The sequence below is a fragment of the Vicugna pacos genome, chromosome 16, assembly GCF_048564905.1.
Source record: "Vicugna pacos chromosome 16, VicPac4, whole genome shotgun sequence".
Classification (NCBI taxonomy): domain Eukaryota; kingdom Metazoa; phylum Chordata; class Mammalia; order Artiodactyla; family Camelidae; genus Vicugna; species Vicugna pacos.
In genome coordinates, this window is record NC_133002.1 from 53,764,378 (window position 1) to 53,792,310 (window position 27,933).

At 38.2% G+C, this 27,933-nt stretch overlaps 1 protein-coding gene across 13 annotated transcripts in view; it reads left to right on the forward strand.

Annotated features, from left to right (window-relative positions):
- The window catches only part of KCNJ16 (potassium inwardly rectifying channel subfamily J member 16), a 464,720-nt gene that overhangs the window by 64,530 nt on the left and 372,257 nt on the right, over window positions 1-27,933 (forward strand). For 11 of the 13 annotated variants that reach the window (XR_012059809.1, XR_012059808.1, XR_012059810.1 and 8 more), the window contains one exon: window positions 26,348-26,406. The exons of the other annotated variants lie outside the window; for them this stretch is intronic. The gene's annotated coding sequence lies outside the window, so the exon portion shown is untranslated. The remainder of the gene's footprint in view (window positions 1-26,347; window positions 26,407-27,933) is intronic. 13 annotated transcript variants of the gene reach the window in all.

Consider the following 27,933-nt stretch of genomic DNA (forward strand, 5'->3'; position numbering starts at 1 on the left):
GCTGTAAAGGTCTAAACCGTAACCATCAGAAATCTGATCCAGTAAACTATGGCCTGGGAACAGCTTTGGTCCCAGAGCTCGGGATGGGGCCAAATCTGCAGTGGGATAATGTCCCTACTCAGTGCCCTTCAGGAGGTGGGTGTTGGAATATTTCATTAACATCACCTAGGAAATTTGTTTAAAACTCAGGTCTTGTACTTGTCCACCATTTCACTGAATCGGGATCTCAGGCTGGGATCCAGAAACCAGCTCTTTTTAATAAAAGTGCATCCTGGTGAATCTGATACCCTCGAACACATCAGAACAACTTGCCAAGTTTCTCAAAAAATCTTGTTGCTAGGAGTCATGATTGGTGCTTGTTAAGCAATCAGCTTTTCAGGCCTGTTCCCTAAAGATGCCTGGTTGAGATGAAGCTTGGGGATTTTATATGCCGGGTTATTCTTTTTTTAAATTGAAGTATAGTTGATTTACAATATTATGTTAGTTGCAGGTGTACAGCAAAGTGATTCAGTTATATATTATATTATACATGTGTGTGTGTGTGTGTATGTATATATATATATATATATATATATATATATATATATATTTCAGATTATTTTCCACTTTAGGCTATTATAAGATACTGAATATTGTTCCCTGTGTTATACAGTAAACCCTTGTTGCTTAACTATTTTATATACAGTACTTTGTATCTGTTACTTACTCCCATACTCCTGATTTATCCCTCTCCTTCCCTCTTTGGTAACCATATTTTCTATGTTTGTGAGTCTGTTTCTGTATTGTAAATAAGGTCATTTGTGTCATTTTTAAGATTCCACATATAAGTGATATGTAATATTTATCTTTCTCTGTCTGACTGACTTCATTTGGTATGATATTCTCTAGGTCCATCCGTGTTGCTGAAAATAGCAGTATTTCATTCTTTTTTATTATGCTGGGTTATTATCATAGATGGTAAGTGGGGGATATCAAGGTAAGAGTCAAGTTTGCAGAATTTCTGGCTTTTATTGAAGAGCTATTGTAATATTACAGATAGCTGCAAAAGAATATTTAAAAAACCATTTTCAGATTTTCTTCCTCTTACTGGAAATGGTTTTATGAAAGTGTCATTATGAACAGTTTCATGAGACTGAGACAGAAATCATGTATGACATGAAGTGCTGGTTTCAGTGGAGTGATAGGGGGACCTATGTGTCATTATTTGCATGAATGTAATGTATGTTTGCAGATTAAATCAGCTGACATCAAATATCATTGCTTTCCATGTTTGCTCAGAAAACCATTTATTAACCTTGAGGGCTATTTCATTCAGGTGTAACTCATAGATGTTAAAAATTTTTTTTATTGTGCATTTTTCTTGGCAACTTAATGAGTAAAAGCAAGGATTATTCCCAAAAGGAGATTTGGAAATCTGCTCCTTTGTCTCACTGCTGAGAGAGTGGGACATACAGAAACAAACATTCATTTGCAGGAGCACCTCCACTGGCACTTATCAAACTTTAATGTATTTGTGAATCACCTAGGGATCCTGATAATATGCAGATTCTGATTGGTCAGGCCTGGGGTTGAGAGTGAGATTCTGCATTTCTAATCAGCTTTCAGGTGATGTTACTACACCTGATCCTCTGACCACACTTTGAATAGCGAGGGTCTAAAATAGAGTATTCTGTCCTGAGAAGGGGGAGTGGTGAACTTTAATTTCCCTAGCTTTATTGACATGTAACTGACATATAATATATTGTATGTGTAAGTGTAAGGTGTACAGTGTGATGATTTGATATATGTATGTATGTGTTGTGACATGATTACCACAATAAGGTTAGTTAATACATGTATCACCTCACAGTTACCTTTTTGTTTTTGTTTTTGTAATGAGAACTTTAAAGATCTACTCTCAGCCACTTTCAAGAATACAGTGCAGTATTGTTAACTACTGTCATCATGCTGCATATTACATTATTCTTCTAATTCTTATTCTAATAACTGGACATTTGTACCCTTCAACCTCCATCACCCATATCCCCTATCCCACTGGCCATCACCAGTCTGTTTGGTGGTACACTGTTTCTCTGAGTTCAGTTTGTTTTTAAATTCCATATATAAGTGAAATCATGCAGTACTTGACTTCCTCTGTCTGACATTTCACTTAGCATAATGCCCTCAAGCTTCATGCACATTGTTGCAAGTGGCAAGATTTCTTTTTTCGTGGCTGCATAATATTCCGTTGTATATATACCACATTTTAAGAAATCCATTCCTCTATCAGTGGACACTTAGATTGTTTCTATGTCTTGAACATTGTTAATAGTGCTGCAATAAACATGGGGTGCAGATATCTCTTCAAGAGAATGATTTCATTTTTTTGATATATATCCAGAAGGGGAATTACTGGGTTTTAAGGAAGTTCTATTTTTTAATTTTTGAGGAACTTACATGCTGTTTTCAATACTGAATGCATCAATTTACATTTCCATGAATAGCATACAAAGGTTTCCTTTTCTCCAAATCCTCATCGGAACTTTTTAATCTCATGTTTTTTTTGAAAACAGACATTCTAACAAGTGTGAGGTGATATCTCGTTGTGGTTTTGATTTGTATTTCCCCAATGATTAGTGGTTAGGAGCACTTTTTCATGTACCTGTTGGCCATTTGTATATCTTCTTTGGAAAATGTCTATACAGGTACTTTGTGAATAATACATTATATTATTATTATTATCATTTTTGCTATTGAGTTGTATGAGTTCCTTATAGATTTTGGATCTATATGTATATATCAAATGCATTATTTTCAGTATCTTCTCCCATTCCACGGGTTGCCTTTCTATTTTGCTGGTTGTTTCTTTTGTGTAGAGAAGCTTTTTAGTTTGATGTAGTCTCATTTGTTGATTTTTGTTTTCATTGCCTTTGCTTTTGTTGTTAAATAAAAAAAAAATTTTGCCAAGACCATTGTCAAGGAGCTTACCCACTAAGTTTTCTTCTAGGAGTTTTATAGTTTAAAATTTTAGGTTTAAGAGTTTAATCCATTTTTGGTTGATTTTTGTATATAGTGTAAGATAGGGTCCAGTTTCTTTTTTGTTTTTATTTTGCATGTGGCTATCCAGTGTTCCCAGCATCATTTATTTAAGAAATTATCCTATCACCATTGTGTAGTCTTGGCTCCTTAGTCGTAAATTAATTGATCATAAATGCCTGGATTTATTTCTGGGTTCTCTGTTCTGTTCCATTGGTCTATGTGTCTGTTTTGGTGCCAGTACCACACTGTTTTGATTACTGTAGCTATGCTGTATAGTTTGAAATCAGGAAGTGAGATGCTTCCAGCTTTGTTCTTCTTCCTTAGGCATTTGGGATCTTTTGTGGCTCCATACGAATTTCAGGATTGTTTTTCTTATATGAAAAATGCTTTTGGAATTTTGATAGGGATTGTTGAAGCCATAGACAGCTCTGAATTGTATGAACATGTACTACCCAAATTAGTAGTAAGTAGAGGATTGCTCCTGATATCTGCCAGGATCTGAGCACTGGTTTCTGTAGACCCAGTTCCCCTTCTCCATCTCTATCTGATCCCAAGTGATTGAGCCCTGTAGATTCCTCCAGGGATCCTCATGAGGTTAGGCCTGTCAGGGTCTCCTGGAAAGCATCTTGCAAAGCTGGGGAAGCTGTAGGTCACTTTGGGTTCTCTTTTTCCTACTGGAGGAACCAGAGGCCTAGGGGACCTTCTCGGTGCAGTGTTCTGCCAACCTGGAGGGGCCATGTGGTGAAAGTAAGTATAGCTGCTCCTCCTAATCTTCCATTGTGGTCCATTTCAGTCTTTGTGGTCCGGAGGGGGAACTTTAGCATCACCCCCAGGTTTTGGGGTTTTCACAATGGTGTCTTGCTTGTAGATAGTTGCTAATGTTGACCTATGAAAAGGAAAACTGAGGCAAGCTCAAAAAGATGAGTTTATTTGGGGACAGCAGAGGAATTGCAGTTTGAGACAAGTAAATGGCAGCAAACTATGGAGAGCTAGTTGAGGGTTTGGGGTAGGTTGTTTTTACAGACAGAGAACTTAAAGAGGGGAGAGTTCAGTTAGACTCAGTTAAAATCAACCGCGGAGTCCAACCTGAAAACTTCCTAAGCAGACAAAATCAGTTGAGTCACACAAAGCTCATTTCAGCCCACTTTGTGAGACCAGCCCAACTGATCATCTTCTGTTCATGCCTCTGGCAAAACTTTCCAAGGGTGATATGAGACAACCTTTGATCAGCTCCCCACTGTGCAAGTCTTTTGGTCCTTAAGTTTTGTCTTCCTGAGGGCACATGCATGAAAGTCTCCATTTTGTCTCCTCTGGTTCTTTTATTTATTTAATTTTCTTGTATATATATATTTTTATTGAAGTGTAGTCAGTTTACAATGTTGTGTCAGTTTCTGGTGTACAGCACAATGCTTCAGTCATACATGAACATACATATATTCATTTTCATATTCTTTTTCACAAGTTACTACGAGATATCAAATATAGTTCCCTGTGCTATACAGCTTGAATTTGTTGTTTATCTATTCTATATATATCAGTTAGTATCTGCAAATCTCAAACTCCCAGTTTAACCCCTCCCACCCTACTCCCCCTATGGTAACCACAGGTTTGTTCTCTATGTCTGAGAGTTTGTTTCTGTTTTGCAAATAAGTTTGTCTTTCTTTTAGATTCCACATGTAAGTGATATCATATGGTATTTTTCTTTCTCTTTCTGGCTTATTTCATTTAGAATGACAGTCTCCAAGTCCATCCATGTTGCTGCAAATGGCATTATTTTATTATTGTTTATGGCTGAGTAGTATTCCATTGTGTAAATATACCACAACTTCTTTATCCAGTTGTCTGTTGATGGACATTTGGTTGTATTTTAGATTGAAATTCTTTCACACTAGCTTGTCTTCTTATGAGAAGGACTGAATTTGGAACAACCTATGACATTATCTTGATGATTTCACCCCTAGTGAGAAACTAAGAGTTCCTATCAGAGTCCTATTAAGAAGTATGAGAGCTCAATGGAAAAGTCCTGAAAAATGTACCTTATTTCAAAGAACAGCAGGTGGGGGCATAAAGTGTAGTTAGAAGGGTGATACAACACTGCAGAACTTCTTGGAGCTTTGAGTAAGCACTTGGAGTGAGCCCTTGCCAATGTTGAAATCTCAGCAGGGAATGAGCAGGCAGTGCCTCTAGAGACAATTAAGAAAGTAATGTTGGGTCATGACCATCACTGACTGGGGACCCTGCACGGTGGAGAGCTGCCACCAAGGGACTGTGAGTGAGGTCACATGCAGTTTGAGGGCTACCTATGCATTGTAGTTTTCTGGGAGAGAAAGAAGGAAGCCAGATTTTGGTCTGGAGCAATGGGAGAAAAGAGATTTAGAGTTTCTCACTTTTCTGGAATAACTGAAGAGGCTGGAATGACACTTTCATCCCACCAAGAAATCTGGCTGGGTTGGAAGCCTAGAAGCACTTGTGGATGGGTGCGGGGTGGGGCGGGTACAGGACAGTGTTGTGTCAGTACAGAGACCCCTAGGAATCTGGGCTTTGGGTTTCCATCTTAGATGACGAGGATCACGTAAACAGCCCTCTTCTAACACAACCAGTGAATTTTGAGAATTCCCGTAACGTTTTCTGCTGTCACGAATTTGACTTGACCTTGTTTCCCCGTGACCCCTACTGCCAAACTCCAGTGGTTCGTAATCTTTCTAGAGCAGGTGGGATTAGTTTCATGCAGCTGGTTTTCCACCGTGTTCCTTCTGGGGACTATTGTGAAAGTTTTATTTCTCCTCTACAGAACGTAAGTGCTTGCTGTAATGTCCTTGCCTGCAAAAATCAGATGAGTTTTTATCTCAGTAGAGTATTAGCTTTTCCATAGAAATTATAGATTCAAATTATGCACCATGAAAGGGAGTACACAAGCTGAGAAAATTTAATGAGAAGTGAGTCCATATTGAAGTTTCCTATTATCTAGTGATTTAAAGTGCACATTAATTGAAGAATCTCGGATTTTGGAATTGTTCTTCTCTAATGAAATTTGAATATTTGGGATAAAGGGGTTGAAGATTAGAAGCCGTCTAAAATGGGATGTCACATTGCAGTTTCCTTAGTGGTTATAAAAGCTTTCATAACTTTATTTACAATTTTCATTTGAGAATTGTTCAAAGAAAAGACTCCACCTCCACTCTATTACTTCTTTATCTTCTTAGTCCTTTGGCGGAAAATAGAACCAAGAAGTCTGAAAATAGAAATGGCAAGTTTGGAGTAATGCAGAGCCAAGTCTTTAACTGTGACTGGGTGGTTCCATAGGTTTACATTTAATTCCAGCATAGTGTTTCTGTGGCTGTGAACCAGTCTTACCGTCTTTGAGTCAAGTGGCCTTTTTTTCAGATACTGAGTGTGGGGATATCTCCATGAAAGTAAACTAGAGAGGTCTGTGATAAATGGCAGTACTGAAGGTTTATCAATGTCGCAGCAGGAAAAGTGTGTTCCTGATGAGTAAGGCATCAGGCTTGTTCAAGGCATCCAGAAGGGCCCAGACAGATGGTGAGTGGCAGATAAGATATGGTCAGAAGGTGCTGATTCTACTGCCTTGGAATTTTTCAAAGCAAATTTTGTGTCCAAAGGAAAAACAAACAAATAGGAAAATGTACATACCGTAGAACGAGAAGGGAAATAAGAACAAAGGAAAATTCATATACGAAATTAAAGAAAAATGAGTCAAAGAGATGAATGTGGACACTGATTATTTTATTCTAACTTTATAGATCCACATTTTGTGTCAGCTTCATTCACAGTATGAACTCGCTGAATTGGTATCCCACAAGCAAAATTACAGAATTCATTAGAACACACTTTCCCTTCCAGGAGACCTTGGTTAACCCCGCTTCCACAAACCTTATTTAAAGCGTACCGATCCTGTAGGTAATGGGTAAATCTAACAGATATGTTCCTACACGTCAGTTTAAAAGCTCAATGCAAAACTAGGTAAATAATACAGACATTTGTCAAGGGAATGTAGAAATTGTTATTAAAATATGAAAAAAATGTTCACTGCGACAAGCAAAGAATTTTAAACAGAAATAGCATGATGGCAATATTTTTGAACCCCTTAAAGTGGCAAGTAAAAACAAGAAGAATCTGCTCAGTGGTGATTGATACCTGTTGAAATCCAGTGTCCAGTTAGTGAATTGAGCATTGTTCTAAACTTTTCGTGGCCTTGTAAACTGGTGTAACTTTCTAACAGCCAGTTTGGCAATACTGTATGCATTCAGAGGTTTGACTTTGTATTATTTGGGCCATCCTAAAACATAAATCTGATTGTGATTTTTTTCTGTGTTATAACCTGCTGTTGGTTCTTGCTTACTTAAATCAAAGTTCAGCAATTTTTTTTTCTGCAAAGGGAAGGTGATAAATATTTTAGGGTGTGTGATCCATAAGGTCTCTATTTCAGTGACTCAGCTCTGCCCTTATGCACATAAACAGCCATAGAAAGTGGGTAAAATGGACAAGCATGGCTATATTCCAGCAAAACTTTTTTTTATAGACACTGACATTTGAATTTCATATAGTTTTCTCATCTCACTAAATATTATTGTCCTTCTGATGTTTTTCAACCATTAAAATTGTAAAAATCATTCTTAGCTCAGTGGTGATTCCAGAACAGGTGGTGGGCTGAATTTGGCCATCACCCACCTACGGCTTAAAACATGAAAGTCCCAAACTTCAGAACCTTTACTGTGTTCTCCTCAAATAAGTCATGCTGTCTCATGCACCCGTGTTTGCTTGTATATGCTTTTCTCCTTGCCCAGAATTTCACCTCCACTGCTACCTTCCTGAACTTATTTTCCTTTCTTATGTCGACTCAGAGAGGAACGCTGAGTCAGCTGGAACAGAGGGTGGCGAGCCTGAATAGATCTTTCGTGATCACTAACTATCTGCTTAGTCAAAGGAAGAAGTGCTTCAATTTATTCTGCTACAAAACTAAAAAAAAAAGTCATTAAAACGTGAATACCAGAGGAAAGCAAGATGTCTGGTATAATTTGCTGTGAATCAAGGTGTATCTAATCAAGAAAGTGAAAAACACTTTTATCTTCTCTAGTTTGATAGTGTCAGGACTGAAGATAGGAGGAAGGTGTTGGGTGACTGAGTTTCAGAGGACTGTCACCAGGACAGTGGGAAGACAAGCATAGCAAGGACACTTTCCGCATCGATGGGAAGGCATACGTTACAGCTCTGTGGGATTGCCCTGGTTTATTTTTATCTGGATTGGGACACAAATGTTAGATAGGAAAGTGGTTATGCAATTAAAGAGCAAATGAAAGCATTTCTGTTTTTTATGATTTGTGATTTTTAAAATATAGAGTTAATATACTAGAAAAAGACAATGAGATTGGTCAGTTACTGTTTCATTGTCGTGTTTCTAAAAATGTATGATATTTTTAATAAATAAACCCCAAAATATATTTTCACAAAGGCAACTGTGTGAAGGAGTTTGCTAATCTTGAATTCAATAACGGATAACTCTGGAAAACTCAGTGGCGTGGAGCAATTCAGTGCAGCAAACTTCATTGTTGTCTTCAGAAACTTCGCCAGTTAACAGTTCATGGCCAAACTTGTTTTACCTACATCCCCACTGATTTCCCCCTCCCGTGTCATTTTGAAAGAAATCTTAGACATCATAACTGTTTTATCCATAGTATTTCTGAATGCAGCTGTAAAAGATAAGAACTCAGGAATAAAAACCACGATGCCATTATCACGCTTAAAAATAATGACAGCAGTTTCTCAGTACAGGCATACCTAGGAGACACTATGAGTTTGGTTCCATGCCACTGTCATAAACTGACTATCGCAATAAAGTGAGCCTCAATTTTTTGGTTTCCCAGTTCATGTAAATGTTATGTTTACACTATACTGTGGTCTATTAAGTGTGTAATAGCATTATGTCCAAAAAATATACATATCTTAATTAAAAAATACTTTATTGCTAAAGAAAGCTAACCATCATCTGAGCCTTCAGGGAGCCATAATCTTTTTGTTGTTGTTCTTTTTTTTTCTTAACATTTTTACTGTGGTATAATTCCTGTGCAGTAAACTATACATATTTCAGATGTACAATTTGATGAATTTTGATAGCTGTATACACCTATGAAACCACCACCACAATCAAGATAGCTGACATTTCCATTAGTCCCCAAGAGGTGCAAAGTTTGAACTCCTGGTTTATCTCTTCCCACTCCCTTTACCCTCTGGTAACCATAAGTTTGTCCTCTATGTCCATGAGTCTGTTTCTGTTTTGCAGATAGGTTCATTTGTATCATTTTTTTTTTTAGATTCCACATATAAGCGATATCATACAGTATCTTTCTTTTTCTGCCTTACTTCACTTAGAATGACAATTTCCAGGTCTATGCATGTTGCTGCAAATGGCATTATTTTATTCTTTTTTATGGCTGAGTTTTATACACACACACACACACACACACCCACAACTTCTTTACCCAGTCATCTGTCGATGGACATTTTGATTGTTTCTGTGTCTTGGCTGTTGTAAACAGTGCTGCAAAGAACATTGGATGCATGGGTGTTTGGTTTTTTTTTTTGGTGTTTTTAAATTATTTTTTTCTCCAGATATATGCCCAGGTGTGGGATTGCTGGATCACATGGTAAGTATAATTTTAGTTTTTTAAGGAACCTCTGTAATGTCCTCGATAGTGGCTGCACCAAATTACATTCTCACCAACAGTGTAGGAGAGTTCCTTTTTCTCCACACTCTCTCAAGGAGTCATAATCTTTCTGCTGGTGGAGGGTCTTGCCTCAGTGTTGATGGCTGCTGACCAGTCAGGGTGGTAGTTTCTGAAGACAGCGATGAAGTTTGCTGCAATGAGTGACGTTTCCTTTCATGAACGATGTCTCTGTAGCATGCAGTGCTGTTTGATAGCATTTTACCCACAGGAGAACTTGTTTCAAAATTGCAGTCAGGCCTCTCAGACCCTGCTGCTGCTTTATCAACTAAGTTTATGCAATGTCCTTAATTCTTTGTTGTCATTTCAACAGTCTTCATAGCATCTTCACCAGGAATAGATTCCATCTCAGGAAATCACTTTCTTTGCTCATCCATAAGAAGTGACTCCTCATCTGTTAAAGTTTTATCATGAGATTGCAGCAATTCAGTCACATCTCTAGGCTCCACTTCTAATTCTAGTTCTTTTGCTGTTTCTTCCACATCTGCAGTTACTTCCTCTACTAAATTTTGGAACCCCTTAAAGTCATCCAGGAGGTTGGAATTAACTTCCTCCAAACTGCAGTTAATGTTGATATTTTGACTTCTTCCCATGAATCATGAATGTTCATAATGGCATCTAGAATGGTGAATCTTCTCCAGATTTTCTTTTTTTCTAATTTTAATTTTAAAAAATTAAAAAAAATCTTTAATTATATTTATTTTTTAAATTGAAGTACAGTTTATTTACAATGTTGTGTTAGTTTCTGGTGTCCAGCAAAGTGATTCAGTTATACATAAATATATTTTTTCATATTCTTTTCCATCATGTGTTATAACAAGATATTAAATATAGTTCCCTGCACTATACAATAAGACCTTATTGTTTATCTATTATATATATAGTAGTGTGTATCTGCTGCTCCCAAACTCCTAATTTATCCCTCCTTCCTCCTTCCCTCCCCGGTGACCATAAGTCTGTTTTCTATGTCTGTGAGTCCAGAAGGTTTTCAGTTGACTCTGCCTATATCAAAGGAATCATTGTCTATGGCAGCTATAGCCTTACAGAATGTATTTCTTAAAAAATAAGACTTGAAAGTCAACGTTACTCCTTGATCTGTGGGCTGCCAAATGGATGTTGTGGTAGCAGGCTTGAGAACAACATTAACACATCGTACACCTCTCTGCTGCCCTGACTTGGGGCTCTTCATGTCCTCTCTTCCCTTGCTTCTCCCTTCTGTTATTGCTGATCTTTGCCCAGTCCTTCTCTGTATTGCTTTCCCCATCTTTCTCCCTAGTTCCTACTGGTTTTCTTTGTGCTTTTTGATCTAATAAAACAGAAAGATCCCTTTAAAAATGCAAGATATTTTATTGTAAAGTAGAGAAAATCAACAGTTGCCTGGAAGACCAGAGAGGGCAGAGAGAGATTTTTAAAGGGCATGAGGTGAGTATTGGGTGATGTGTAGGTTCATTATCATGATTGTTTGATGATATCATGGGTTTGTGTGAATGTTGAAACTTACCAAATGGTTCAGTGTAACTATGGATAATTTATTGTTTATTAACTATACCTAAAATTTTTAGCAAAAAAATTGTACTGTTTTAGTAAAATAAAGATTAACAAACCTATGTTGACACCTCCGTATCCCTTGTAACGCTCTAGGACCGGTGCCTCACCTCAGTAGTTGTGAATACTGGTGAGCAATGAAGGTCATTTATGACAGGTCAGCAGGGATGCAGGCTGGGTCATAAAGGCCACATCACTGGACTAAGAGATTGTCCATTTTTCCATCCTTGTTTTCCTGCCTGTGCAGCAATGCCTTAAGGTGAACAGCCCAGAAAAGCTACAGGAATCCATAAAACCATTAGATAATGTTCTGACAAGGCCCTCAGCTACACAAGATACACAGTTCTGAAGAGCTCTTGGATGACCATGCGTTGTCAATGAGAAGTAATATTTAAAAGGGATCTTTCTTTTCTGAATTGTAAGTCCCAACAGGGGGCTTAAAATATTCAGTAATCCATGTTGTCAACAGATGTGCTGCCATCCAGGCTTTGTTGTTCCGTTTATGGAGCACAGGCAGAGTGGATTTAGTATAATTCTTAAGGGCCCTAGGATTTTTGGAATGGTTAATGATCATTAGCTTCAACTTAAAGTCACTGTTTTAGCCCCAGCAAGAGAGTTAGCTTGTCTTTGGAAGCTTTGAAGCCAGGCATTGACTTATCTCTAAATAGGAAAGTCCTCAATGGCATCTTCTTCCAAAATAAGGCTGTTTTTTCTACATCGAAAATGCTTTGTTTAGTGTAGTCACCTTTATGCATCATCTTAGCTAAATCTGTGTAACTTACTGCAGCTTCTACATCTACATTTGCTGCTTCCCCTTCCACTTTTGTGTTATGGAGATGACTCCTTAAACCTCATGAACCAACCTCTGCTCACTTCAAACGTTTCTTCTGCAGCTTCTTCACCTCTCTCAGCCTTCTGAGAATTGAAGAAAGAGCACTGCTCTGGATTAGGCTTTGAATCAAGGGCATGCTGTAGCTGGTTTGAGCTTCAAATCAGACTGGTAAAACTTTCTCTGTATCAGCAATAAGTTTGTTTTGCTTTCTTGTCATTTGTGTGTTCACTGGAGTAGCACTTGTGATTTCCTTTAAGAACCTTTTCCTTTGCATTCACAACTTGGCTAACTGTTTGGAGCAGGCGGTTTTCAGTGTTGCTTTCAGCCTATCTTGGCTTTAGATACGCCATCCTCTAAGCTTAATCATTTCTAGCTTTCAATTTAAAGTGAAGGATATCCGACTTTTCTTTTCATTTGATCACGTAGAGGCCATTGTAGGGTTTTTAACTCGCCTAATTTCAATATTGTTGTGTCTCAAGGAATAGCGGATCCCGAGGATAGGTAAAGAGATGGGGTACGGCCAGTTGGTGGAGCAGTCAGAACAACACACATTTATCCATGTTGTTCACTGTCCTATGTGGGTACAGTTCATGGCACCCCAAAACAATTAAAATAACAACATCAAAGGTCACCCATCCCAGGTCACCAAAGCAAATAAAATAATAAAAAGTCTGCAATATTGGGAGAATTACCAAAATGTGACACAGAGATAGGGAGTGAGCAAATGCTGTTGGAACACTGGCACTGGTAGACTTGCTTAATGCAGAGTTGCCATAAATCTTCAGTTTGTTAAAAAACGCAGTTTCTGCAAAGCACAGTAAAGCAAAGCAGAGTAAAATGAGTCACACTTGTATCATCAAATATCCAGTCAGTGTTCAACTTTCCAGTTGTCTTGTAAAAGTTATAAATATGTGTTTGTATTTTTAATTTTTAAAAAATTACTTGCTTGAATTGGAATTCAAATAACTTCCACAAATAATTTTAAATTTACAGGTACCCCCCCTCTTTCTTTCTCTCTCTCTTTCTTTCCTTGCAGTTTATTCATTAAATAAACTAGGCCCTTTGTCCAGAGTCTAGACTTTGCTGGTTACACCCGGTGTGGCTCTATCCTCTCAGTTTCCTGTAAACTGATAGTTACATTTGGAGGCTTGATAAAGTCAATACAACAGTAAGTTGTGGGAAAGGCAAAGAAAACTTGTTGAGGGTTTTAGGTTATTCTGTGTGGAGGTTTGTTTTCTCTCTTTTTGTGATATTTGCAGATGCTGTCATTAGCAACCTAGATCCACTAATTATGGTTTCCAAAGTTGTTGTAATCCAACTCACTTTTTTCATATATTAGCTAGAAACTTCTATAACGAGAAATGTGTTTTCATTGGCAGCTTTTCTCCCAAGTGATACAATTTGTATAGGAAAATTAGGACAAATGCTTCATTTCTGCTGCCTCTCCCTTCATATTTACTAGTTTTTAAAATAATGAGTTAGCAAGCCTCTGTGTTCAGTTAATGTGATTATTGTGGAAGGTCATTGTGATCTAATAGATTATATGTACATACATACATGCAAACATCTGTACACACGTGAAGCATACACTATTATATGTACATACATACAAACATCTGTACACATACACTATTATATGTACATACATACATACAAACATCTACACACATGTGAAGCATACACTATTATATGTACATACATACAAACATCTGTACACATACACGTGAAGCATACACTATTACATGTGCATACATACATACAAACATCTACACACATGTGAAACGTACACTCTTAGTATGTTTCAATGCATTGTGGTTATTGTCCTTACTGATGTTCAGATTTTCCCACTTTGATGTATGAGAGCTTATTCAGGTTGGTTCCTGGGTCCTTTTGTAAGACTTTTGTAGAATCCTTGTCACATAGTAGGACTTCAGCCTCTTCTGTGTGTTTCCTATTTTGTGTCTGTGGTGAGTCATTTCTGCACGAAGCCCTGGTTCTTTTACTAGGAAAAAGTATTTTCGGACACCACAATCTAGTCTGTAGGGGTCATCATTGCTACTGGGATTGCTTTCTTAGTGGATGATATGAGGAAAAATGTAGATATGCTCTTAAAGATAAAAAATCATGAATTTTTATTGATATTTCCAATTGAAATTCCGGGCTGCTTAAGGTTTATCCTTAACCTAGTTTGATATCACACCTCTGTCTTCTTTCTCTAGAATCCCAGTTCTCAGTAGCACTAGGAATTCTAGAATTAGAGTATTCCATAAATAAGGAATTCTTTTATGCCTTAATATACTCCCAACATTCTAGGAATAGCAATACCAGCATTACGGCCAACGATGTGATTATAGAAAAAAGGATGCAACTTGTGTTGGTAGTTTTCTTTGTCTTTAGCGTATTTAGAGAGTTAGAGTAGCCTCTTAGGACCATGCAGACAAATTGTTGTGTTTTTAAAGTCACATAGAATAGATAGATTTCTCTCCATGTGACTATGTGATATATTTAAAACCATTTAATTTTGGCATTGCATTTAACAATGATCACTAGGTTTTATAATTATCTGAAACATTTACATAGCTTCAAAAGGAGATATTTAGAATAATGTAGATTCAAGTGAGGTTAAACATGTGTATATAAATAATTTCACTGTTTATTTTAAAATATAAGCAGATACTTATGAATCAGATCTATATATCATATCAGATGTATATATTTATTTTCATATTTATTAGGTTTTTTTTACTGTTTTAAAATACAAGCAGATACTTAAGTATATTCCTATATCTGCTTATCTTACATGATTGATAGTATATCACAACAATTTTCTTCATCTTGCTCTTTTTACTGCACAATATATGCTCAAAATCGTGCCATAGCGGTATATGAAGATATTCCTCATCTCTTTGCTGAAATGAACCATTCCCCATCATGTGGATGTGCTGTGGGTTATTCCATCAGTCAGACTTCTTAGTGAACCTGTGGATTGTTTCCAGTATTCTGTTACTGCAAAAAGTCTTGCCAGTATACAGCTTGGTGCATAGACCTTTTTTTGTTTGCTTCTTTAAATGTAGTTTTGTGATGGATTCTGAAAGGTGGGATTGTTGGGTGAAATGGCAGATACATGTAAAATTTTGTTGCATATTGCCAGATTCTCCTCCTTTTATCATTCTCTCTAACTATGTTGCTTCACAACGTGTCCATAGCATATGTGTCCTCAACCTTTTCGCTTTTCACCAAAAAAATGGATGAGAAGAGTTGGTTCAGTTTTGCTTTGGTTTGTATTTCTTCTGTGAAAGTTAAGAGCTATTTGCATTTCTCTTTCTGTGAACTTTCCTTTCATTAATCTAGTCCATTTTTCTATCGAGTGGTTAGTGTTTTACTTCCCTTTGTTAAGAAGCTCTTCATGTATTAGAGAGTTTAAAACTTTGTGATAAAAATAAAAATATTTTCTTAGTCTTTTAGTTTTCTTCTGTGATCTTTTGTCATGCATATATTTTAATTTTCATGTTCTCAAATGTAAGTATCTAATTCCTTATTGCTTCTGGATTTCAGTTATAGTTAGGAAAGTTTACCTTCCTTTTAGGTTGTAAAGGGATTAACTTCTAGTATGACAGGTTTACATTTCTACACTTAAATATCTTATCCATTTGAAATTTATCCTAGAATATGATGCGAAGAAAGAATCCAATTTTATTTTTTTATATGAATATCTAGTTATTTCAATAAAGCTTATTGAATAGACCATCTTTTACCCAATGATGTGATATGCTGCTTTCATTGCATATTAATTTTGCGTCTGGCATTGGGTCCAACTTTGGATTTTCTAATATGTTCAAATATTCTGTGACAACTTATGTACTGATACAATACTGTTTTACAGAGGCTTCATAATATGTTATAATATTGGCAAGGCCAACTCTGTGCTCACTACCTCATTGCTCTTCTTTTTCATGGTATTCTTTACTCTTCTTATTTGTTTTTCCAAATGATCTTAATAATCAGCTTATAAAGTGTAGCTCTAAAGGAAAATCTAATAGAATTTTTGTTGGGATTGCATAACTTTACAAATTAATTTAGATCAAATGGACATTTGTACTGATGTATAAGAAAAATTGTAGCAATATGATTTTTAAAAAATCAGAGATGATACGCAATCATAAGACATTTGTCTTAACTCTAGTGTTAATGGTCAAGTTTGATATCAGCACTAAGACTTCCTTTTATATGGGACATGTGTTCATATAAGAGATATAGTTTGACGGGTAGCATAATTGCATTTGTTTAGTAATGAATGATTTATAATCACATTTTTCTGTATCTGTGTTTGCTTTTATAACTGGGCTAGTCAAGGAATCCCACTCAATAAAAACATAATGGTTGTGGGTACTTTCCTTTTAATCTACTGTCTGGGTCATGTTTCATGGTTTTATGACTAAGAATGGATGTCTAGGTACAGCTTTCCAAAAAGAAATCTACTCTTCTTGCCCTTTCTGCTTCCTCAGTAACATAATTAATTAGCTACGCTTGAAATTAAAATGCAGTGAATCTGAGTTTTTGTTGCTGTTGCTTGTGAACCTTATGTCATCAGAGTCAAAGGTTCATATTTCAGAACTTTCCCATCACGTTGGAGTTGTGTAGCCTGGCGGTGATGGATTGCATTTACTCTGCATTTATTCAGCCATGCTTAATACTAGTGCCATGGATGGACCTAGAACATCTTATATTTATTGGTATTGTTTTTTCATTCATAGCATTGAGCAAGCTACTTAACGTGTTGGAATAAAAGTTCTGCTCTTAAAGTCCAGAGTAAGATAGGTAAATCAAAGCTGAAACTCAAGACAGAAGTAATAATACCAAAGAATGTGCTCCAACAAAAGAAGGGAGTAAAAGGATACAGAGGAGGTCACAGGGCATGTAACAGAGGGGAGGTGAAAGGAATCTGCAGGATGATGGTGAAGGAAAATCCAAGGATGAGAGCAAAGCATTAAGCCCAGAGAAAAACTAGTCTAAATTGCAACTGGAGAACAAAGGATTCCAGGAGGAAAGTCTCTAAGTTGAAAACGATGGAATATCTGAAATGTAACTGAAAGAAGAATTACTTCTGATAGAGAATTTGCATATAAAATGGGGATGGGCAGATGGAAACATCAGCACCAACAATAAAAGCAAAACAAAACAAAACAAAATAAATATCAACTCCATGATAAGCAAAGCTGTACAAGGAAGGGAAGGTGTCTGAACTGTATGGCATGGCTTAGTTCCAATTCACATTTACATAAGAATAATGATACCATTATTAAGTACTAATCTAACAAATTTTGATATAAGTAAATTGGGAGGCTGCATGGAGGGCAAGATTGTGTGGAGAGCAGTTGTGGGGGAAGGTGATGGTGTAAGAGTTAAATCCTTAAGACCTATAGCAGGAAGTCCATAAATTGTCTTCTAAAACGGAAAAATTAAGAGATGGTAGTATTCGTTGCTTAGATATTGGAAAGGAAATGTCAAAAGAAACATCTAGGAGAGTAGAAAGTAGTTGCTTCTGGGGAATGGAAACAGAGTGTATGGGAGGGGAAGAGGACTGCTAATTTTCAAAATCAGTCCTGTAGAACTATTTGACTTTTCAAACTCCATAAATGTATGACACTGATAAATTACACTTCTAAAAGAGAAGGTGGGATGAGAACCAAATATGGAAAAGGCAACATGATAAGATGGCTGTTGTCAGCACCATTATTCGCTATCAATGTCAACAACATTAACAAGCATTTAAAAAAAAGATTTGGAGTAGAAGTGATTAGGGTTATAGTCACAACTCTGTTAAACTAGATGTCAGATGGTGTCTTAGCAGAGCAAATATTGATGAGTTCATAAAACCAAGAAAATATATGCTATTTCCAAATAGAATTCCTATTTAAAGGAAATGACCGTAATGTGTCAACTGCTAATTAAATTATAACCCCAGGGAGAGAATGAAAAAAATGTTAATTGTGAGTACATCTTAAAAGTGAAAATAGTGCGCTCTGGGTTAATATGTTAACACCTTCAGTGTGCCAAAGGATCAGTAATGATGGCCAATTTACTCCCAGGGAAGTCATATGACTGCTGAAGTGTGTGAAGAGAGCGTCTGGAATTCCAAAACCCATTGTTTCTTTTGGAGAGAGGGAGGAATCACTGGCCGATGTCTTCAGTTACCTTCCAGTGCTGTCCCCCTTGGAGTATGCAATGTCATTATTATCTTTGGGATTTTGGGGTCAGGAGGGATGGTGAGAAGGAAAAAAGCATAGACCAATGTAAACCTCATTCAAACCACTAATTTTTAAGCCTTATACATCTAAAATTTTACAGCTTGGATAAATTCTTTTTTTTTTCCTTCTCATTCCTCCTCTTCCCGTTTATTGCAAATCATGATAAAACTGAGAAGCAGCTGGATATGGAAAAGCTGTGCGTGCGTGAAAGATTCCCAGGTTTTTACCTGTGTATATCAAGTTTCTGCCTACTAACAAGTGCAGTGGGGACTGAGCTCAGGTCCCAAGGGTTGAGTTTATCACTGGTCTTTCCTGATATTTGAACGTAGGAGATGGAATTTAGGGGGTTGCGTTCTCTGCTAGCCAGCATATCCTTTTTGTCTCTCTTCCCTCTTTCTGACTCTTTGTAAGAAGAATGGATCTTCTTTTTAGGGCCACTGCTAAGTTTGAAGTTTTCCTTTTGGGGCTGGCCTCTGGAACCTTTTAAAAACACACATGTAGATTTGGGGATAGTTCGACATCTCGGTATCTTGGATCTTAGCAAGGAATTATGTCTGTGAAATAAATATGACCCCTGTGTTAAGTTTGTTTTGAGTTTGGAAGTCATTCCGTTAACAAATGGGTTCGCTGAGATGACATAGCCGCCAAGTAAATGCTGGCAGTTTGGGCAGAATTTGAGCTTCTGAATAAAATTTCAAATTAGCAAAAATAAAATAAAATAAATGTAAAAGAGTACACATGGGCCTCAGTCCCCGAAGTCACATTTATGATTTCAAGGGGACAGTCTGCGATTGAGGTGCAACATTCAGAAGTCATGGTTTGTTCATAAAATATTGTCAAAAGTCCCAAGCAGAGGCTCGCCCTAAGAAGATCAGTTCTTTTGAAAGAGTGAGCTTTTTTATTTGTTTAGTAGTTTCTGAATCCGTGAAACCAAGGTGGAGAAAATTTGGGCTATTGTCCCCTCACCAGCTTCACCCCGTCTGAATTCAGTGTTTCTCTAGGACTGTTTCCACAGTGAGGTAAACGCTAGGGCAGAGGGGCTGCTTCAAAGCAAATGAGGCCCTTAATTTATCATAAAAAAGAAGACTGGTTGTTAAGGTTTTATTGGATTACAATAAAGGCTCCTAGCACTCGGAGTCTGTGGTTTGATTCCCGGCATCACTGGGGGAGCTTGAAATCATAACCACAGATTATAGCAATGAGCTTCCAAATTTCCATATCCTAAGCAGAGATGCTGCTTTCCTGGAGCTAATGTGGAATTACATGCTCTGTGATTTTAGGATATGTATTGGAAAATTTTCTGTTTGGATATCACTCCAGGAAGGCTGTGATTCTCCAATCACCTCTGTGGTTACAGCTTCAATGTTCTTAAAAAAAGAAAGGGAAGAAAAAAATAATAAAACAAAACAAAACAAAAGTTGATTGTTGTGACTCCCTCCATTCTGTCCTCTTGTACAGTTTGAAGGTTTTCATTAATTTTTTTTTCTTTCACTGAGTTCAGTAAAAGTTCTTATAAGGTCATCCCAGGCTGTAGCAGTGGGTTTTACAGATTCTCCCAAACTACCTACTATGAAGTTGTATTTTATCAGCCAAATAGACTGTAAAATCTACCATCATCAGACCTATATATTTTTAGTGCTATATATACATTTTTTAATTTTTAATTTTTTGGGCCACCATATTTGACCATATTGGAATGAAAGAATGAGTAAGTAGAAGACATAAACAGACACATTTTATTTTTCTTCTTGTAAGAGGTATCTGACTGAACTGGTAAAGAAAAATAATATCACTTTGAGTTCCTTTTTTTTTTTTCTTAAACTCCTTGGTACACATACATTTAATGAAATGGGAACAAAATCTGTAAAAACTCATGCATTCATTCATTACACTGCTTGAAACTCCTGGCCGTGTTTGTCCTTCAGCATCTAGGCTCAGAGCCATTACAACATTATAGGAAGCTGTTTCATGGTTGGAGAGAAGAGTTTTGATCTCTTTGGGAAGGACACTCAGGCCTGGAACGATGGGAGCTTGTCTTTTATCTGGTCTATTAGCAGTCAGTTTTCTTCTACTTCTGAATAGGAGCAAATCCTTGAGACTTTTCTCTGTACTAGTTAATAAGATGCTCTTCCCCAAAATGTGTAACTCATAGAAAACTCAGACTTGAGGCCATAAAGAAATGTGTTATCTCATAGAAGTGGAAACCCAGAAATAGGATCCTGGGAGCCCTTTTATTAGTGGCTCAATAATGCCATCAAGGACTTTGGCTGATTTGGATTTTTGTTCCCAGATATCCATTCCTTCCCTGGAATAGAGTTAAACATCCCTGCTCATGTTCACATGACTTGTCCTCCCCCTGTGGGAAGAATTTGCTCCACTCCTCCTGCGTACCCTCCCAACCCCCCATGACTTTGGGCTCTGGACACAAAACAAGCTCTGGCCAGTGGGCAGGAAGCAGACACACCCACACAGAAGCTGTAAAAGAGCCGCCGGCTTACGTTTCCTTTGCAAGCTGCTGCCTTCTGCCAGGGGAACAGAAGTTCCCAATAGTAGCTGCTGCTTAGGCGGGTCTGGAAGGAGAAGACACTTGGAGGTGCCCAGCGCTCAGAAGTCCCACACCCCTCCTATGACAAAGGGAAATAAATGTGTGTTGCCTTAAGCCACTAACACATTGGTGTTGTTTATTGCCACTGGAAAAAATGACTAATTTTAGAACCCAGTGTCCTTCCATCTCCCTGTTGCTGTCCCTGCCAATGAAGGCTGCTTTGTGAAGCTGGTTTTCCTTGTGGTTGGAGAATGGCAGCAGTGGCTTCAAGTATCACCTCCAGATGTGGCGGTAGCCAGAGGTAGCAAAGGGGCCATTTCATTCTGTGTTACCTTGGAAGTAGAGACACATTTTGCAGCAGACCTCTTCTGGTCCCTTCCTGATCAGAAATGGGTCACAGGCCTGCCTCTAAACTTTGTCATTGGCCAGGAGAACGGTAACGCTGCAGTTGACCTGTGTCAATCAGGATTGACTCCTCGGCCGGGGTTTGCTGACTGTCTTTTGAATCATGTTTATGGAGTGAGATGGGGGTGGGAACAATTCAATACCTGGATAAAATCAGGGCTTTGCCAACCAGGAAAAGGGGAGAGATGAGCGTTAACAGGCAACCCTCAGGGTTTCCTACTCCCTCTTTGTCTTCCCTGTGATGACTTTTCTCACACCTCTTCTCTGTTTCTTCCCCAGCTATCTTCCCAATGTTTCCTCTTTTCTCTGTTTTGCTCTCTTTTTCATCCTCTTACTTTTGCTTCCTTTCCCATAAGGTATGGGATATTCAGGGGGAAGTGACTTTGTTGGGGTTCATGGAGGAAAACGATTTCATTTTTTTCTCACTTTAAGTCCAGCAGAGAATCAGCTCACCTACACATTAGTGAAATGTGTAGTCTTGGTTATTAAAAAACCCTTAATTTACATATATCAAGTGGGGCATCTCCATTCAGTGCCAGAGGTGTCCCAGGGTGCCTAGTTTTGAGGATTAGAGAGAAGGAATTGTTTCTTCATTTCCAGGTTATAAGGGTTAGAGACCTGGGACTCCAGTGGAAGTGGCTCTTCTCAGTGAGAATGCTGCAAAACTCCAGATAGAGCTGATGTTTCTAGAAAAAGTTTCCAGGTTTTCCTGAAGTGTCTCGTTGTTTTTTTTTTTTTCCTCCCAACTTTCAGTTTTAGTTCAAAGCCCGAAGCAAGAGCCCTGAAAGATGTGCTTTCAGGAGGCTTCAAGGAAAGGGGAGGAGCAGAGGCTTGAATAGGCATCAGATATTCCATTTACAACACATGGATTTTCCAGACCAGTGTTCCTAAGACTACGTGCTGTTTAAGATTGATATTCTTTAAAAAAAAAAAAAAAAACTTGTATATCATGAAAGTGTTTGGCAAATACATCTTGAATGTTTTCTCTTTTAAAAGCCAAGTGTGATGCCACCTCTTTGCCATGATATCTGATGCATTGATTACTTTTTTCTTAAGGGGTAGAACAGTATAGAGATCAATTTTCGAGATTCTGGAAACATTGCCTGAGATTTATCCCAGTGCGATAGTTGACCTTCCTCATTCATGGTTCTGTGTCCTCAGGCTCAACTAGCTGCCAATTGAAAATATTCAGGGAAGAAAATGTTCCAAAAAAGCAAATCTTGAATTTACTCTGGCAACTATTTACATGACATTTGCCTTCTATTCACAACTATTTGCATATAGCGTTGACAATGTGGTAGGCATTGTAAGTAATCTAGAGATGATTCAAAGTATACAGGAGGATGTACTTGGGTTATATGCAAACACTATGCCGTTTTATGTAAGGTTCTTAAGCATCTGTGAATGCTGGTATCTGTGGGCGGTGGTGGGTGGGTTGATGGATGACTCTACCATTTAATACCTAATTCCTCTGTGTTTGACTCAGTTTCCTCATTGCTACAACCAGAATACTAATAATATGTGTGCTTATTTAACCATGAAAGGAAATTCGATATGTCGTAAATACCACACTAGTATTATTATTTTAAATCCCCCGCCCTGCTGTCTCTCTGTCTCTCTCTCTTTTTTCTCTGCCTGTTTCTGTCTTCTTTTTTCACCCCAAAGAAAGTATTTTCAATAGTGAAACAGCTGACTCTTAGGAACAGTATGTGTACAGACCTGGAAGTGCATCCCTGCCATTGTTAGGTGGTAAAAAGGGTACGGTGGGACATACCTGGAAGTACAAAATAACCTTTGGGATGTTGTTTTCTTTTTTTTTTTTTAAAGTTGCACATGTGCACAAGTAGATGTATCTGTATAAGTGTTGTAATATTGATTGTCTCAATTGAGATTGTCTCAAACTATTAACAATTGTTGGTTTTTTTTTTCCCCTGCGCTAGTATGGAGAGGGAGGATGCTTTCTCTTCTTATGTCCTTTCATTAAAAATGATAGGAAAATGAATAATCTTTACTTTTGTTTGTTTTCAGTATTTTCATATAACGTGTTTAAATGGCCATGTATATATATGTTTCTTATTTGGCTTTAATTGTCTAAGAAACACTTTGTGGAGATCCTAACTGAATCATTATAAACTTATAAAGTAAGGTAATCATGTCACTGGTAAGTTGGAAGGTCTGTAAAAAGTTAAAGGTAAAATAAGGGACTGTGTCATGGGGCAGAGAGCAGCACACTGCGGTTGACAGTGGCACCACTGATGCCTCTGTGTATGTTACTGTATATGGGTGTGGCCAAAAAATTGAGCAGTTTTTTCCCTGTGGCACCACTCCTAACCGGTCCCTTCTGACAGTAATGGCCAACTTTGAATAATATTAAAAGGCGTCTGAACACTTCTAAGTGTATGCCTTTGTGAGAATTTGAATCATTCTTATTTTCTTGGGTGGGAGAAAACAGCAGTGACCGGCCCTCTTGGAATCCGAGTTTTGCAGCCTGATACCCTTCGACATTCTGGAGTAGAGTGTGTAAATCTTTTTCCCGTTATGACTGGGGCTGTAATTTTGAACTATTTTTGCCACTTGTAAAGAAGGTATGATTGTTTCCACTGATTAGAGAGGTGAAGCCCCTAGGTTATTCAGCTTGTAATTGTGGACAGCACTGGACTCAGATATGACCCGTGGGTCTAGTGTTTAGAGGTCATCATTCTGAAAACCTTCCCCTACATCTTTTCTCCATGGAAACACTGCCATAGGATTTTTCTCTTCTTGTTATTGTTTCCTTTTAATAGAGAAGCAGTTTTCAAAATGTGATCCATGAACCCCTGGAGGTCCCCCTAAGACCCTCTCAGAAGCCCATGGAGTCAAAACTCTTTTCATAATAATACGAAGCACTGTTTGTATGTTATGCTGTGTTGACATTTACACTAACAGCACAAAAGCAATGGTGGAAAACTGCTGATGCCTTAGGACAAATCAAAGCAGAGGGAACCTGTCTTTCTAAGACACGGTGTGATGAAATGAAAAGCACGCACAGAGCACTCTGCTGCAGATCAAACGGCAACGATGGTCTTGAGGAGGAGCCCTTGTGTGTTGCAAACAGAACTCGTTTTTTCGTGGGATGTTCTTCTACTGAAAAGAACAGTAGACAGACTATGGGGTCTTGACAGGTACTTTTTTGTAAATAAATGAAACGACCCCAGTAATGTTAAAGAAAACAACTGCCAGTACTTTGGGGGGCCAATGATTAAAAAAATGAACCTCAAACAATCTTTGGAAAACAAGCATGTGCCACCATGAGCCTAAATAAGTTTCCTGATACCTTAAGGCTTTTCTGATGAGATTGGAGGTGATGACAAATGTGATTTTTGATTTTTGCATAATGAAAATGTGTTAGCATTTGGAAAATTTGCAAAACTCATTGAACTAATGTTTTCCAAGTGACCAAGGCTTGATGATACACAATTATACATGGATAAAAGATCCAGCAGAGTGAAAGGTAGACCAATGAACTTTAATGAGGCAAAGTACAAAAAGTTCATTGATATAATTATAGATACCACAATGCAGCTAACTTTAAGAAACTACCACCTGGTGCAGTTTTGGTGTAGTGTTGAGGATGAATTTCCACAGTTATATTAAAAGACCATTAAAATACTTCTCCCTTTTCTAATGACATTACCCGTGAGGCTCCGTCTTTTAAACTACTTCAACCAAAACAACATATCACAACAGAGTAAAAGCAGAAGTAGATACGAGAGCCTTAAATTTTAGTCTTTAATTAGGCCAGATGTGAAAGAGATTTACAAAAGTAAAACAATTCCACTCTTATCACTAAATTTTTTGGGGGGGAGTACAGTCATTATTAATAAAATATATTATTTATGTTAACATGGAATAGGTTTATATTTTAGCAGATAAAGTAATATCTTATAAATTCCTCAGCTGTAATTTCTAACGTGATTAAACAAAAGCTTTGGTTCCAGGACCACGTACTAGCTACTGGGCACATAGCACTGTATAATGGACTATTTGATTAAAGTATATACCACATTTGAAGGATAGCGCCCCAGTGCTCAGAGTATCAAATTTAAAGCTGTTCCTAAAACTGGACCTTTTGATCTCTTTGTTAATACTTTGCCAAGACAGTCTGGCATCTCCACCTAATTTACCCTATAGGCCATCATCCTCTCTAAGCTTCAAAGGGCCATTCCAGCAATGTCTTAGGTGTCTTTGCCAGGATGTTAAATCCTAAGACATGGGAGAATTCCCCTTCAGTGGAAAATTCTCTCCTCTCCAGGCTTATATTCTGGCTATATACTCCCGCCCTCTAGTCCCGTATCCTCAATATCTACTTACAGGCGTTTCCTCCTAGTTACTGCAGGAACAGAGAAGCCACATCTCTTAACTGTTTTGATGATGACCCATTTCCTTCCCTAGTACACTCCCCCAGCTTGGCCATGCTGAGGCCTGATCTGGCTATGGGGCTAGAAACAGTGAGAGGAGCCAAAGGAACGTCTTGAGTGGCCACGCAGCATCTTGTAAGATGTCTTTCTTAAAGGGTAGTCTTCAGGCCACAGGTTGCTATTTTTCACTACCAAGGTCAAAAGGCTGCTTCTAAACACCTGGACAGTTCATGGGACTGTGAAAGTTCAAAATTTCTGAAGGTATCAACCCTCCAAAATCCCTGTCTCAGGTCTTAGGGTCCTACTGCCACCTTTTTAGGGCTATACACAGAATTTTTAGGGTTTTACACAGGAGATGTTTTGATCTGTAAATGCATGCTCCTTTGTGACTCCACCCCTCTTAAGATCAAAGCTTGGGCCTGATTTTCAGCAGTTTGCCTGCTGGCTGCAGGATGTGTAGGTTTCTCCAAAGCTGCCTGTAGGCTTTCTGGCTCCCACAGCTTGCCCTGAGCTGACAGCTGGCTGTCTCAGCATGTAATTCTCTTTCTTTAAAGCTTCCAGGTTATTTAACAAAATCTACAGTCTTCATAACTATCACTGCTCTTACATCTTTCCAGGACCAGAGAAAACGCGTAAGGCAGTGCTTTCCCTTCGGCCTGGACCAGATCCACTACGGGTGAGCATTTTACTAATTGTGAGCCTGTAGCTGGCCGAGATTATCCCTACCTTCCTTGTCATCAGCAATAGGATGCCTCTCGCCATCTGACGGGCGAGTGATCCGATTCCAGAATCCCTCCTGAGGGTCTCTGTCTAGGGCCAGTTCTTGTAGCAGTTGTCTAAAAAGCAGATGCTGAAGCAAGGACTCAAGTACAAGTAGGTTACATTGGAGTTGAATCCAGGAGACACGTGGAGAGTGGATGGGTGAGATAGGAAGGAAGGAAAACCAACAAAGGATAAGTTAATGAATGGGTCAGCCTGGACCACTGGGGCTCCACCCTGCTGAAGAGCCCATGCAGGGTCCTTGGCTATGTGGAACACATCTCAGAATCATCCCCCATGGACAAGAAAGCTGGGTGTTTATCCACCAGCTTCTGTCCCTCCTAATTGCCTAGAGCAGTAACTCCCTGGCACCTCTGGCCTGACCCACCATGGGCTGAGCTTGCACCTATGACCAGAACCTTCTGGTGGGAAGGGTTACTGATGGCTGAGGCAGGAAACCATTGCTGCGTGTGAGAACTGCCCAGCGAAGCTGCAGGTGACCTCTGTGGCAGGCTGAAGGACATGGGCATGACACTGCCATTTTGAAAGTTAGACAAGGAAGCTTCGACCCGGCATGGGAAAGGACAGGAATACACTGAATGTTCTTTGCATGTGTTAGCATCTTGATGTTTTAAGTTGCGTGCCTGGTGGTGTGGTGGGAATTGTTTTAGTGTAGGAAGAGACTGGAGGTAGGGAGGCCAGTGAGAAAACTGTGGCAATGATCCAGATATGAAATATGGAGAGACTGAAAATAAGGCACTGGTAATGAGCAGGCAGATGAAGAACAAATACAACAAATCATCTATAGTTATTTTTCTTCCACTATTATTCCATAGTAAGACTATACCTGAATGAAGCTTATATATATATATATATATATATAGTATAGAGCATCAGAAGACAAGGAGAAAAACATGTGGCATAGTGCCACAAAAAGGTAAAAAAGGTACCACTTACATATAGTGCAGAGATACATACTTGAATAACATGGATGCCAAAAATACAAAAAAAATGCATCGGGATAATAAATGCAAAATTCAGACTGGTGGTTAACTTCTGGGGACTGACAGGAAATATAATCGGAAAGAAGTTCCTTGGAGCTTCAGTGATGTTGGTATTGCTTTATTTATTAGACTGGGTGGTGGGTACATCAGTGTTCATTATAACATTATTATGCTTTTTGGGGAGTATTTCTAAATTAATGCAAGATATATTTTAAAACATGGGGTTTGATGGCTTAGGGTATGAATGAAAGCATGAGGATAAGCCAGGTTGATTCCGAGTCTTCCCTTTGTGGCTTTTTTTACAATATGACTAAAAAAAGAAGTGAATTTACCACACACACATGTACACAGATATTCACATAAAACAACAGAGGAAACAGTTCTAATGTGTTACAGTTTCGTCACTGTCTATGCTGAAGCCCTGACATGTTAACGTTTTA